Source organism: Cololabis saira, chromosome 11 (assembly GCF_033807715.1).
Source record: "Cololabis saira isolate AMF1-May2022 chromosome 11, fColSai1.1, whole genome shotgun sequence".
NCBI classification, from domain to species: Eukaryota; Metazoa; Chordata; class Actinopteri; order Beloniformes; family Belonidae; genus Cololabis; species Cololabis saira.
In genome coordinates this window covers 22,696,341-22,710,227 of record NC_084597.1, presented here as the reverse complement: position 1 = coordinate 22,710,227, position 13,887 = coordinate 22,696,341, and the positions used below count along the sequence as shown (strand labels likewise).

The following is a 13,887-nucleotide window of genomic DNA, read 5'->3' as shown; positions in this document are numbered from 1 at the left end:
TGCGCAAGCTTCTGCAATATTTATTTATTTTTTGAAGTTACGCTCGCGAGTCAATTGACGGGACTTATTTTATTTTAAATACCCTGTTTTTCAATAAAAATACTATTAAATGACTTGCATTGATATCGTACTACTGCATATGATTTATTTTTAACCTCAATAAATTCATATAGCCTATGTGACCGGAATTTCAAACATTTGTCCGGTAAATTGAAACCCTGCCGGTCACATTGTCCGGTGCCAATTTTTTCTAGCGGAAACCCTGGTCGAACCTCGGGTTCAAATAGAGCAGTGTGGTTTTCGTCCTGGCCGTTGAACAGTGGACCAGCTCTACACCCCCAGCATGGTCCTGGCGGGGTTATGCGTGTTTGCCCAACCAGTCCACATGTGCTGCATTCGGCGTTAGAGCTTGGTCTACATTGTTGTCTGTAAGTCAGATTTTTTCCCCGTGGGGGTTGGACTCAAGTTTGCCCTTTGTCATCATGGAGAGAATTTCTAGGGGGTCCGGTTTGGTGGCCTCAGAATTGGGTCTCTGCTTTTGGCTGATTATGTGGTTCTGTTGGCTTCATCAAGCCAGGACCTGGAACTCTCACTGGAGCGGTGGTGGCTGAATGTGGAGCAGCTGGAGGCTGAATGTGGAGCGGTGGTGGCTGAATGTGGAGCGGTGGTGGCTGAATGTGGAGCGGTGGTGGCTGAATGTGGAGCGGCTGGGATGAGAATCAGCCACTTTAAATCTGAGACCATGGGTGAGGGAAGAACGGAAATGGGGAGTCGATAGGTGGATCCGTGCAGCATCCTCTGTGATGTGGACTCTGCAACGATCTGCATTGATGAAGAAGAAGCTGAGCTGAAAGGCAAAGCTCTCGGTTCACTTCGGTCTACGTTCCTGCCCCAACGCGGTCACGAGCTGTGTGTAGTGACCGGAAGAACGAGACCATGGATACAAGCGCAGGGTGTCCGGGTTCTCCTCAGAGATGGGGCGAGAAGCCCGTCATCCGATAGGAGCTCAGAGTAGAGCTGCTGCTCCTCCACATCCAGAGGAGCTAGATGAGGTGGCTCTGACATCTGGTGAGGATGCCTCCTAGACATCTTCCTGGTGAGGTTTTCCGGCATGTCCCGCTGGGAGGAGACCTCGGGGATGACCCAGGATATGCTGGAGGGACTATGTCTCTCAGCTGGTCTGGGAACGCCTTGGAATCCCCCCAGATGAGCTGGATGAAGTGGTCTGGGCTTCACTTCTTCAGACGGATGAATGGACGGATGGATGGATGGAAACCTACAAATTTGGAAGAGAAATTAAAAAATTGTGATTCGATCAACTTGTACATTTTCAAGAAGAAAATTAACATCTGGTCTGCACGCTCGCAAATAAAAAAATAGATAAGAGATTTTTAATTTATAAGCTCAATATAAACTCAGTTGGTACACTCAGATTTTCAACAAATTATATTTGACATCAAGAACTCACAAAATTTAAAGGAGCTTGAGGCCGGATTGTGGCAAGATTTATGAAAAAAATCCGTATACATTTTAAGTTTTCTAGTAATGTCAGATGAAGCGTTCCAAACCCAAAAGAATGAGCCCTCTAGTGTATCTTTCCTTTGCCTTGAACAGGCTGTGTGCTGCAAAATGTTCTGCAATTCGGTCCCGAATTTCCCGCGCTGTCCTGCGGATGTGACGTCACATGACGCTGCATGCACGTTCTCCCCGTTCTCCCGTGCCGGCTTCACTGTTGGCTGCAGTACCCCCGACGGCCGTCGTGGTGAAGGGTGGAGCTAGAGAGTCTCATTTCTTAAAAGGAGCCTCAAGCTCCTTTTAAGAAAAAAAATCAAGAATTTGTGAGTTTTTTTGGGACAGAAATTCTCAATTGAACTTCAATTGAAAGAAAAAAAAATTTGACCCGATGAACGCCCAAATTTTCAAATTTGTCTGAGAAAAGTCCGAATTTATGATCTTACAAGTTTGAAAAAGTCCTAAATCCTTTTTCAGTAAAACCTAAAGGACTTTTGTCAGTAGAACGTGTAAAGTCCATGAACGCATACATTTTTGACTGACAAAACATTTCTGTCCTTTTAAACATGAAAATTTACAACAAAAAAAAATGACTTGATAAACTTGTAACTTGTGAATTCATATTCATATTCATTGAATAATCATATTCAATTATAATCAGTTTTAGGAGAAAAGTCAGAATTTCTGAGTGGATAAAGTTGTGAGGTTTCGTTCTTCCCAGTGAAGTCGTTGAATGTTCTGATGTCGTAGCCACAAATGAAGGGACCTCATTGTGTTTCTTCACGAATGCCGAATAGTGATGTTGACCTTGTAAGGTGGGGACTCCCTGGTGGGGACCCCCTGGCGGTGACCCCCTGGTGGGGACCCCCTGTTGGGGACCCCCTGTTGGGGACCCCCTGGCGGTGACCCCCTGGTGGGGACCCCCTGGTGGGGACCCCCTGGTGGCGACCGGGGTCCCCACCATCTGTATTGTCTGTACTGTATATAGCCAGAGGCAGCTTCGATGAGGGGGCGGTGGAGCTGGAGGTGGTCTTTGAAGTCTGTAAATAAACCTGGTTGCTAGTGATTTACTGTGGGAGCAGTTTCTGGCACAGCGGTCTGGTATGACGTGGACTGGAGCCCACTGGTGTGCGTGGGAGCTTCGATGCAGAGGAGGAGATCACCTGTCAATAAGAGCTGCAGTTGGCTGGCTGGAGACTGAGGGGAGATTCCACCAGTGGGGGCGTCAGCTGTGAAATCAGAAGAGAGTCTGAAGTGAGGAGATGGAAGCTGGAGGCAGGAGATACTGATGGAGGATGGTATCGCTGTGAAAAACATCTGAAATCACTGTAAGGTTTCAAAAACATTCTGGTGTGACAAATATCCACGTCATGCAAGGGTTTCATGGCAGCGCTTAGGAGAGGGTGGGATTCAGGACCAGTTCACTGCAATGTTTGAAATTAACACTCCCCCCCAGTGTTTCTTCATCTCAGCCTTCCATTCATACAAGGACTTTCTATTCCAATTGTTCTACCAGAGAAAACTGTAATCTGTCATGTTCACCTGAGGTCGTTAGATTCTGGTCGAAGCTCCACCCACTGTGCTAAAGCCAGCTGAAAACCAATGCACGGGGAGACCGCCTGTGATGTCACCCAGGTGAGATCCTAAACGGTGTAACCATCACCCAGGTGTTTTTCTGGAGAAGAACTCTAAAGCCTCTGTTTCACTATGTCAGCAGGACATGACTTTATGATCTAATTCCCCATCTTTAACGCCAGCAACTTAAATTCTCCCCTTCATGGGGACCCTAAGTTGGTCCTCATAAGTCTGAGCTCCGTTTATATTCTGTCCCCACAGCGACACATAAACAAGCACGCACGTATCATGTACTGCATCAGTGGCTCCATCTCGCCGTTGGTGTCTGTGTTTAATGAGCTCCTCCAGCAGAGGTGTAATCTCACTGAGCAGACGTGTTATCCCGTGTGCACGTTCACTTGTTGGTGTGTGTGTTCTGTTACGACTGTGGAGGCGGTTGCAGATAGGCCGGATCACTGCGGGCTCTGATTTCTCGGGGAAAGACTGTAATCTGGTACGAGGACAGCTCAATGGGCAAGAGCAAACTCCAGAGTTCCAGGGACACGCAGGCCTCGTATCGACCCTCGCCGTCGCCGTTTCTGTTGTACAAACATCAATAAAGGATGTCCGCTTCATTTAAAGACGTATAGATCCTCGCCTCGCTCCTCTAAAACTCATCCGTCTTGTAATCCCCCTCCTCCTGCTGTCACATCAGCCCTGCTCGCTCCGACTCAGCTCCCTCCCTCCCCGTCTTTTATGTTCTCTGCTGGTCTTCGTGAATGAAAGGATAGAAAAATGGAAGCGGGCTGGGGGGAGGGAGAGGGGTGTTCTTCTGCTTGAATGACCCCAGCCTTATTACACAACCTGATCCTCAGGCTGCACACTTTTGTGAACATTTCAAGAAAGTTTCAGGGACAGACGGTGGACGAGGACAAGAGTCCCCGTCAGAGCAGGCTAACTGTTGAAGACTCATACTTCTTCACTATGTCCATATGTCCTCAAAGTTACCGATGAATACCGATGAGATGCTACGGTCCCAAACCATGATGCTAATTAATATAACTTTACACTCTTCTGATCAAATTTAGTGAAACGAGGAGTAGCAGAGCTCCACCGGGACTGCTCCGTCCACCGTCTGGCCGGTCCTTCCGGTCCTGCCGGGTCCTCAGTACGGTGAAGGTCTGCGTCTCTTTGCAGTCTATCAAGTCGCAGCTGCTCACCTCCTGGCAGGAAAAAAGACGTGATCACGTGACTCCTGTGCTGGCTTGTTTGCTTCGGCTTCTTGTCCGGTTCAGGACCCATTTTCAGACTTGTTGATGAATTACCACATTAGGTTTTAGTGTTCTGAGTGGTGTGTTTATATTGATATTGCTTAATTTGTGCAGCACCGTAGTCAATTTCTGTTGATTTAAATGTGCTAAATAATGGACTAGACTGGACTTGACTGGACTGGGCTGGACTTGGCTGGACTTGGCTGTCGGACCCAGCAAACCCCCACAATAATACACCGTGACTCCCGGCTCATTAAGCAGGTCCACGCCAGAGGAAATTGTGGAACTGCCAGTGAACGTTTGCAACAGGACCTCCCATTTCAAATGTGGTTCCAGTGATGACATCACAAATAACCGCGTGTGACTGATGCTCAGGAAGCACAAGTGGCCTGCTGTTAGCTGAGCCTCGTCCTCAGAGCCTTGGAGAGCCTTCCAGACCCTCGACCAGTTGCTCTGGTCTGGTGGTTAATTAACAAGACGCCAAAATATGTTCTCTTTGAAATATGAACGATTATGTTCTGATCGGTCTTCGTTCACAGCTCAAAGATCAACACAGAGGTCAGTGAACACGACTTCCCCTAGCTGGGCCGGCGGGCCAATCAGGGAAGGCCAATTTAGGAATGTACTCTGGTCAATCATCGGGAAAATGAACCATCAATGATCCTGTCGGTGGAAGACCCTCAGGGTTGGATCCGGACCCTAGTGATCAGTGGAGGATCCGCAGGTTCAGATCCGGACCCTAACGGTTGGTGGAGGACCTGCAGGTCCAGGTCTGGACCCTAGTGATCAGCGGAGGACATCCGGGTCTGGACCTGCATCCTTGTTAATTTGCAGTTTTTCTAAGCCAGAAATTCAGAGCTTGTTTCTCAGAGCGTTGTCCTGCTCCGGCCCTCCCAGCTTCATCTCCCTCAGAACATCTAGAGACGCTGCCCAGGTTTATGTAGCTAGCTCAACCTCAACGGGAACTCTCGGTTCACCTGTATGGCCCATTTGCTGTTGAAGGTGTACCAGATGGATACATCATCCTGGTACACCTGCAGACAGCTGTGCTGGGGGAGCACATGGGGGTCCGCTGGTTGTCACCTGTCTGGAGAACTGAGCTTGGTCCTGGTATGATCAGAGCTTTGTTTTCTGAGCCAAATCCCATGCAGACATTCAGATGCTTCTCCTCTCTGTCTTTATCCTATTTGTTCTTGCCTTTAAAAAGCCTGCATGCCTGGTGCGAATGCAGGTCCAACGCTGCTGTTATTGTCAGGAGACAGCTGGCAGAGACGTGGCAGGTCAGAGATTACAAAAGCAGACAGCTCAGGAAGAAACCACCAGGAAGTTAGAGGTGACCCTGTTTTAATCCGAGGCGCTTGCCACCCGGCAGCAGGCGGTCTTGTGGAGGTTTAACCTTTCATTTCTCTGAGAGCTGCCTAGAATACAGGCTACTGATTAGCATCATTTCTGCTCCCAAACGAAGAGCTAACGAGGAAGAAGCACAGGACTGGAACTGTCACAGACAGAAGTTTTTAAGCATCTTAAAACCTGCTTGGATCAGATTTCTTTTTAAACAAACCAAAAACAACATGGGGATAATAGGGGCAGGGCTAACTTTCCCCTATTACTGTGTTGTTTAGGTCAGACGTTTGCAGCCATTACAAACCTTTAAACACAGCTTTTCAGAGTCACGGACTGAATCAAATAACTGGACAGTTCCTGGGCTCTGGGAACTGTTGCCCACAAATCCACAATCAATGGAAAACATCCACCATTTATCATTGTTCACAAGTTAGCTTTTTAAGCCTATCGTAAACTAATCAATGATGCAAAGTAACGCTTCTGATGGAGATCCATATATCAGTCTGACATCTTCTGGAACAACGTCTGAGACCAGGTGCCTCATGTACAAAACGGGCAGCGCACAAAAAAAATGTGCATACCCCACTTTCAATTCTCACGGTCGGATGTTCAAGAAGTGACTTGAACTTGAAAAGTCTTTCACGCACACATCAAGGCTGGTGTATGCACATTTCTGAGGTTTTGTCCGTTGGCGACACTCACTGGTGATGCAGTGAAGTCCAGAATATGAGGAAACGTGACGTCAACAATAGGTTCACGACCACACGAAGTACACGACAGTCCCCACATCACCAGAAAAGGGTGCTTTCACACCTGTCCTGTTTGGAGCAGTTGTTCCGGAACAGGGAGCGTTTTCCCCTAAAGATCGGTTCGTTTGGTATGTCTGAACACAGCAATCGCGCTCGGATGCGGCACAAAACAAGCGAGCCGAGATCACCTAGGAGAGGTGGTCTCGGCTCTATTCCATTCGAGACATGAAGCGGTTCATTTTTTTATTTGTAGTGAGAACATAATCGACACAGCAACTGACACAACTCCATTCATTGTGTATGTGCGACTGGGGCAAGGGGAAGAGTCGGCGCAGCCTCCACCACCTTCTCTCTTATTGGACGTGCCGAGATGTTGTCCCAGCACGGCACGGTGAAATTAAAAAATGTTCAATTCGGGCAGGGTTTGCGCAGCGCAAACACTGCAGCAGGCGGCCTCTCGCCCGCAGTGCGGTCCGCTCTTGCGCCAGTAGCACATAAATGAATGGGATCACTGGCGGCGGTTTGCACTTTGCGCCCTCTCTGTGAAAGGGGCTTGTTGTTTATCCCAGGGTGCGGAAGAGGAAACTCCTCCCATGTTCATTTATGACCAATGAGAGAACAGCAAACCCCTAAAACGAGAAACGAAACAACTGTATCGATTTAGCCCCTGAATCGGAACAAAACAAACGGGCCACAGGTGTGAAAGCACCCTAAGTTACACACGAGTGGAACTGCAACAATCTCACAATCAACCACATGAAAAGGTAGGAGCACAACGATGTAACCTGTCAATCACAATGGCAGCCTTGGTTCTGTTATGGCCCTTTTCCACTAGCACCTACTCAGTGCGCTTCTACTCTCCACGCCCCCGTTTTGCGCTTTTCCACTGCGGGCCGAGGCGGGTGGAGCCGTGCCAAGCAGATACACTTTCTGTTACGAGGCTGCCGAGGTTCTAAGCATGCTGAGTCAGCGCGAGAACGACTCGCAGCTCGCCGTGATTTTATTATACAGCGCAAACGTCTGTTTGGTGATCCAACTCTGAAGTGCAGATGTTCATAAACCTGGTGGCTGATGAGATAATTAAAAAAGGGATGTAGACGGGTGATAAGGAACGATCAGATCTACCAGGAGCTCTGTTTTCTTCTCAGCCGCTCGCGGCTCCAGCTGATTTTCTCATCTGCACCGACACCAACAAAGGGGTTGCGCAATCGAGTACGTCACAGCAGCTTCACCCCAACCCGCCCACTTCTCACCTAGCTGTGGAAAAACAAACGAGGACAAAGCGGGTGGAGCCGGGACGATGCGTGACAAGCCGTACCGAGGCGAGTCAGGCTGACTAGGTACTAGTGAAAAGCGCCAATAGAGGACACTGCTGATGCAGGATCAGGAGGGAGACAGTTTTCAGTGTTGGGCCACAGGGGGCGTGCTGTTCAGTTATCAAAAGATGTATTAATGACTGTCGGATGACAGTCTTTAATAATTATTAAAGTAATAATAATTAGTACAACTACAGCACGCTACTCTGTTTTTTTTTTTTTTACACCTTAACTCAACTTCTGGCAGGAGCATATTGAGCTCATGGGCGAATGTTTTTTTTTTCTCATTTTTTTTCACTGTTTTTGTAAGGTCCTTTTTAGGATGAGTGGTTTTTCATGGTTATTTATCCTTGTCATCAAATTCAAATTAATTTACTTGAGGAAGGAGACAGGGAGGAGGGTTGTGCTCCCGCATCCACGTTGAATTTCACGTTGGTTGTGTTTTTTTTAGTTTTTTGTGTATGCAAGATTTCCACGGAAGGATTCACGTTGAAATCCATGCACTCTTTATACATGAGTCCCCAGGACTGCTGGAGCTACCGCAGCTCACCATAACTGGACATCAGAAGCTAGCTGTGCAACAGCGGCTTGACCGCCGTCGGCAGCTTCGGATGCCAGGTTGTAGTAATCAGTAGAGGGGCAGCAGGTTTGGATCCGAACCCTAGTGGTTAGTAAAGGAACTGCAGTTACTGATACTGGTACTTTTTCTTTATTTGGTATGGACATCACAATTACATAGGACAAACCAAATGCACTGTTTGAGTGTTTTAGCATACATGTTAATTTACAACACTTGTCCACAGGAGGCTTTTAAAAAAGTACAGACAATAAAACTCTTCTGTGTTGTATGTAGCGTTTTGATCAGGGAATGAAGTCAAGCATGATTTTTTTCTTACTGGTGTGAATTTAATACTTCTTCCACCAGAGATAATGTATTAAACCCTTGCGCACGCACGCACGCACGCACGCACGCACGCACGCACGCACGCACGCACGCACGCACGCACGCACGCACGCACGCACGCACGCACGGATTAATACAGACGTATACCGAGTTAAGCTTCAGTTAATTGCTTCTATTGTAGAGTGTCAGCATCATCTGTGCAATCCTTCAGCCATCTGAGAGCGGATAATGCTGGACGGTTACTGATGAACATACACACATAGAACTTCCTAAGCCTTTTCAAAAGCAGGACTTGTGTCACAAAGGCGGCGGAGGTGGAGATGTCAGTGCTGGTAAAACCAGCGGGCTACACCCGGCTCGCCTAACCGCCTTGAACGCACAGATCCTACAGTGAGCTGTAACCACTTGGCTGCTCAGCCTGAACTTGACTTGAAGAGTTGAGAGAGCATGATCCCTCTTATTTTAAAGATGATGTGGGTCATTGTGCTGTTGATTGGACTAAGGGACAACTGGGACTGGTTTTGGGTTCACCAGGATGTTTTCGGCCTGAAGCAGCGACCTTGGCCCCCAACAGAAGACCTCTGGTCAAACTGGAAGACAACTGACCGGACAGCCTCCAAGCTAAGCTAATGTCAGCCAGAACGAGCAGAACATCCATTCAGAATATCCATTCAGCGTCATTCAGGCAGCCAATCAGCACAGTACCTCATTATCATAGCCTCCTCAGAATCCCGCATAGAGAATGAGGTTAGAGACTGGGATGCTGCAGACATTGTCAGAGGCTGAATTTCTAATTTATTGAGCAAAAAAAATCAATAGCTTGTTTTTAAGACATTCAAGGCCTGTTTAAAATAGGTTTTAGATGCCATAATAGGTCTCCTTTAATTAAGCTTTAATTTTGCTATCATTATGATTAATGGTAATTAGCTATGTGAAGACACTGATCATGTTAATGGTTTCTCAAGAAAATATCAACAATGATAACAAGATAGGACAGAAATTAATATCAATATGCAACATTTTATTTCCATATTTTCAAGTTCTGGTGTTTTTCAAATTGAACATTTTCAACTCATCACTTCTACAACAGTCACAATTTCACTAGGAAATTACAATGTACCTCTCCAGAATGTTTGACATTTTCAACAAACATCTTACATAAGCTTAGGAAAAAATACTCTTAACAGTTGTGATATCAAATGTTAATTTTAACAAACACATTTAATAAATCATGAATGAATGACACATTTTGAACTTTACACCAAATTCGGTATCTGTTTCTTTGTCAGTTAGTGGGAAGCCTGGCATTGCATGCTCTCCACCAGTGTGTTGTACTCTGGTGTGTAACTTGACACTGCAACTCTGAGTGTGTCTTGCAGATGTGCATCAGTGAGATGTGTTCTGTATTTGTTCTTGATGAAGTGCATGTCAGAAAAGGCTGATTTACAAAGATAGGTTGAACTAAACAGGCTTGCAATCTTCAAAGCTGCTATACATACACCACTGTACTTTTCTGTGTCAACAAGGCCCCAAAATTTTGGTGCACCCTGATAGGCTTTGAGGTGGATGTCATTTTGCAATGTTAAAATGTCAAGCTCCATCTGTCTAGCATGTATCTTGAAAGTTACACTTAACTGCTCAGCAATGCTTGATATGTCCATGATCATAAAAGGATTACAAATGATTGACACGCATGGCTCAAGCTGACCCAGGTCACAAAACCTGTTTTCAAATTCTTGTACAAGTCTTTCTATGACTTGAGGCTATTTTTCTGCAACTTTATCAAAAGCCTCAGATGCAGAAGTATTGCCTTTCAGCACCATCTGCACAGGAAGTGCAACACCTTTTTTCTCTTTAAATGCTCAGAGAAAATGCTCATCTTGGCTTTAAATGCATTCAAAGCACTTATCATATCAGCAATAGTCTTACCTTTGCCTTGCAACTCGCAGTTCAAACTGTTCAGGTTCTCAGTAATGTCCGTTAAAAATGCAAGGTCAAGAGTCCAGTCAGTGTCTCCTATCAGCGAGGTGTCTTCCCCTCTGGACTGCATGAACATTTTGATTTCACCCAAAAGTGACAAAAAACGATGCAGAACCCATCCTCTGCTGAGCCATTGGATTTCTGTGTGTAGTAGCAGGTCTCCATATTCAGCTGACCGCTCCTCCAATTTCTTGAATATTCTGTGCTGTTTAGCTTTGGAATGAATGCTGTTTATGATCTTTACAACGGGAGTCATCACGTGTTCAAAGCCAATCACTTTTGCACATAAGGACTGTTGGTGGATGATGCAGTGGTAATGCAGAACGTTTGGGAACTCTGCGTCACGTTTACAGTGAGCAATGAATACTGCGTGTTAGCCGATCATAGCAGGAGCCACATCCGTAGTCACTGATACCAGCTTTAACAGCAGCATATTTTTCTCCACCAAAAACTCCTTCACCGCATTATAGATATCAACTCCCCTGTTGTCTTTAATGGTAGTACTGTCAGAAGTTCTTCTTTTGTGGAGAAATCATCAAAAGACATCCTGATGAAGATCATCAGCTGCGCTGTACTGCAGCTATCCACTAACTCATCACTACAAGGGGTAGTGCTGGTGTTGACTTAGTTCTGATTGGATATGTTGTCTCAGCAGCAACTATCTCCTTCCATCTAGATTCAGATGTTCCAGTTTGTTTTCCTTTCCCTTACTTTCCTCCTCGTTGTCGTCTTCTTCCTTGTTTATTTACAGTGGTCAAACAGCAGATGTCGAGCATCGCCACCCCCGACTGGTATGGAGGGATAGTTTGCTACCAGGTCCAACCAGGGGTGAAAGTAAGCTTGTACGATCCGGTACTCCGTACCACTAGATTCAGTGCTGGTACGCAGTAACGGGAAAAAAAAACATGAATTACTGACAATAATCTTCGCATACAGCGGGTCTCGAACTCTCGATCTTTCACACCAAAGACGGTGACGCTGAACACTCATATTTATCACAAAGACATAGCGAGGAGAGGCGGACATAGCGATACAATCTTGCTCCACTAACTGAGTCCCGACCTGTTTTTTCGTACGAATAATTTTTTAAATATTTGTATGATATAAATATTAGTAAAACCCCACTATTTGTGCTTTTGTGAATAGCGTATTCCAGTCTTTACTTCCTAAACACACACACTGCATGGAAGGGAGCGTTTGATTTATTGTTCACTAGGGATGGGAATCGAGAACCGGTTCTTGTTGAGAACCGGTTCCCAGTGTTTCAATTCCTTGGAATCGTTTGCCTTTTTCGCAAACGATTCCCTTATCGATTCCAGTGGGCGCAAGTGACGTCACCAAGCACGTTGCGCAGCGTGCGCATTTGCGCCCAGCAGGAAAACACGGAGACAAAATATAAACCCTCGAAAGTTTGGTTACATTTTACCAAAAAGGATGACAACAGGGCGACAATACTTGCAATGTGAACATTTCAACAAAGGGGGGAAACTGTTAGGACTCGGCCGACTGATCCGCTGGGAGCGCAGAGTCAGCCGGCGTGTGGTAAGGCTGATTTATGGTTCCGCGTTACACCAACGCAGAGCCTACGGCGTAGGGTTCGCGGCGACCCGCACCGTACGGCGCGCGTCGCCGCGTACCCTACGCCGTAGGCTCTGTGTCGATTTAACGCGGAACCATAAATCATGCTTTAGAAGAGCTGAGCCACGCGGATGAGCCGGGCGCTCCGGCGGACAGCGGAGCTCCTGACACAGCTGCAGCTCGTCAGCTCATCTATGGAGAAGTTAAAGAGCATCTACCGCTGGATTCTCCTTTCATCAAGGCAGGGAAGAGAATCAGGCCAGAATAGATTAATGTTACCAGCAGTGACTAAGTTTGTGGTGTTGAACATGTTACTGGACATTCTTGTGTAATTGCTACAAAATAATTTGTTGTTTTTAGTTACAGAAGAATATTTATTTTATTATTATTATTTTATATTAAATACATATTTTACTGTATATTACAAATCATTTTGTGGGGACCCCCTGGCACCATTGAGGAGCCCAAGGCTGGGGGCATCTTAAGACCTATATTTTTTTTGTTCAAAGATATAAAAGTTTTATATCTTTGAAAAAAAAAGATCAGAGAAACAAAGAAATTGAAACAAAGAAACAATTTTAGTATCAACTTTGTTTTATTAAAACAAAGTTGATACTAAAATTGTTTCTTCTCCTTTTTTCCAAATGAGAATCGAGCAGAATCGAAAATGGAATCGGAATGGAAAAAATCTTATCAATTCCCATCCCTATTGTTCACGTAACGTTACTTTTTATTTTTTCACGACCAAACCACGCACTCTATTTATGTAATTTGCACCGGGAAAGGACAAAAAATAAATGATTCCACCAAAATTCCAAAGACTTTTGTGGTTGGCTGACACATTACCAGCATATTTGTGATTGATTTTCATTCCTCGTTTCAGGAAAAAAAAGAAAAAAGCGGAAGTAAAGTTTTTTTTTTATGTTTTAAGTGTTTTGCTTTGATGAAAAAAATGCTTAAGAAGTTATCTTCCATTTCAATGCACACATTGTAAGAGACATTTTGAGACATTTTACTCATCATCATCATCATCATCATCATCATCATCATCATCATCATCATCATCATCATCATCATCATCATCTCTTCTTTCATTTATGTGCCCAATGTTCTGAATAGTCAAAGACAGAGACTTGAACAGAACTGTTCAGCTGCTGATGAATTCAACTGTAAATTTATTCTAATTTGCGGTCGATGTACCGGACCGTCGTGGTGAAGAAGGAGCTGAGTCAAAAGGCGAAGCTCTCGATTTACCGGTCAATCTACGCACCTACCCTCACCTATGGTCATGAACTTTGGGTACTGACCGAAAGGATGAGATCGCGGATACAAGCGGCCGAGATGAGTTTCCTCCGCAGGGTGGCTGGACGCTCCCTTACAGATAGGGTGAGGAGTTCGGTCACCCGGGAGGAGCTCGGAGTCGAGCCGCTGCTCCTTCACATTGAGAAGAGTCAGCTGAGGAGGCTTGGGCATCTGTACCGGATGCCTCCTGGACGCCTCCCTAGGGAGGTGTTCCAGGCATGTCCCACCGGGAGGAGACCCCGGGGAAGACCCAGGACACGTTGGAGAGACTATGTCTCTCGGCTGGCCTGTGAATGTCTCGGACTCCCCCCTCGGAAGAGCTGGAGGAAGTGTCTGGGGTGAAGGAAGTCTGGGCATCTCTGTTGCGACTGCTGCCC

The 13,887-nt window shown here is 46.0% G+C and overlaps 1 protein-coding gene across 6 annotated transcripts in view; it reads left to right on the top strand.

Moving 5' to 3' along the window:
• Window positions 1-13,887, top strand: part of LOC133455150 (seizure 6-like protein) — a 92,574-nt gene that overhangs the window by 1,022 nt on the left and 77,665 nt on the right. The window lies entirely within an intron of this gene.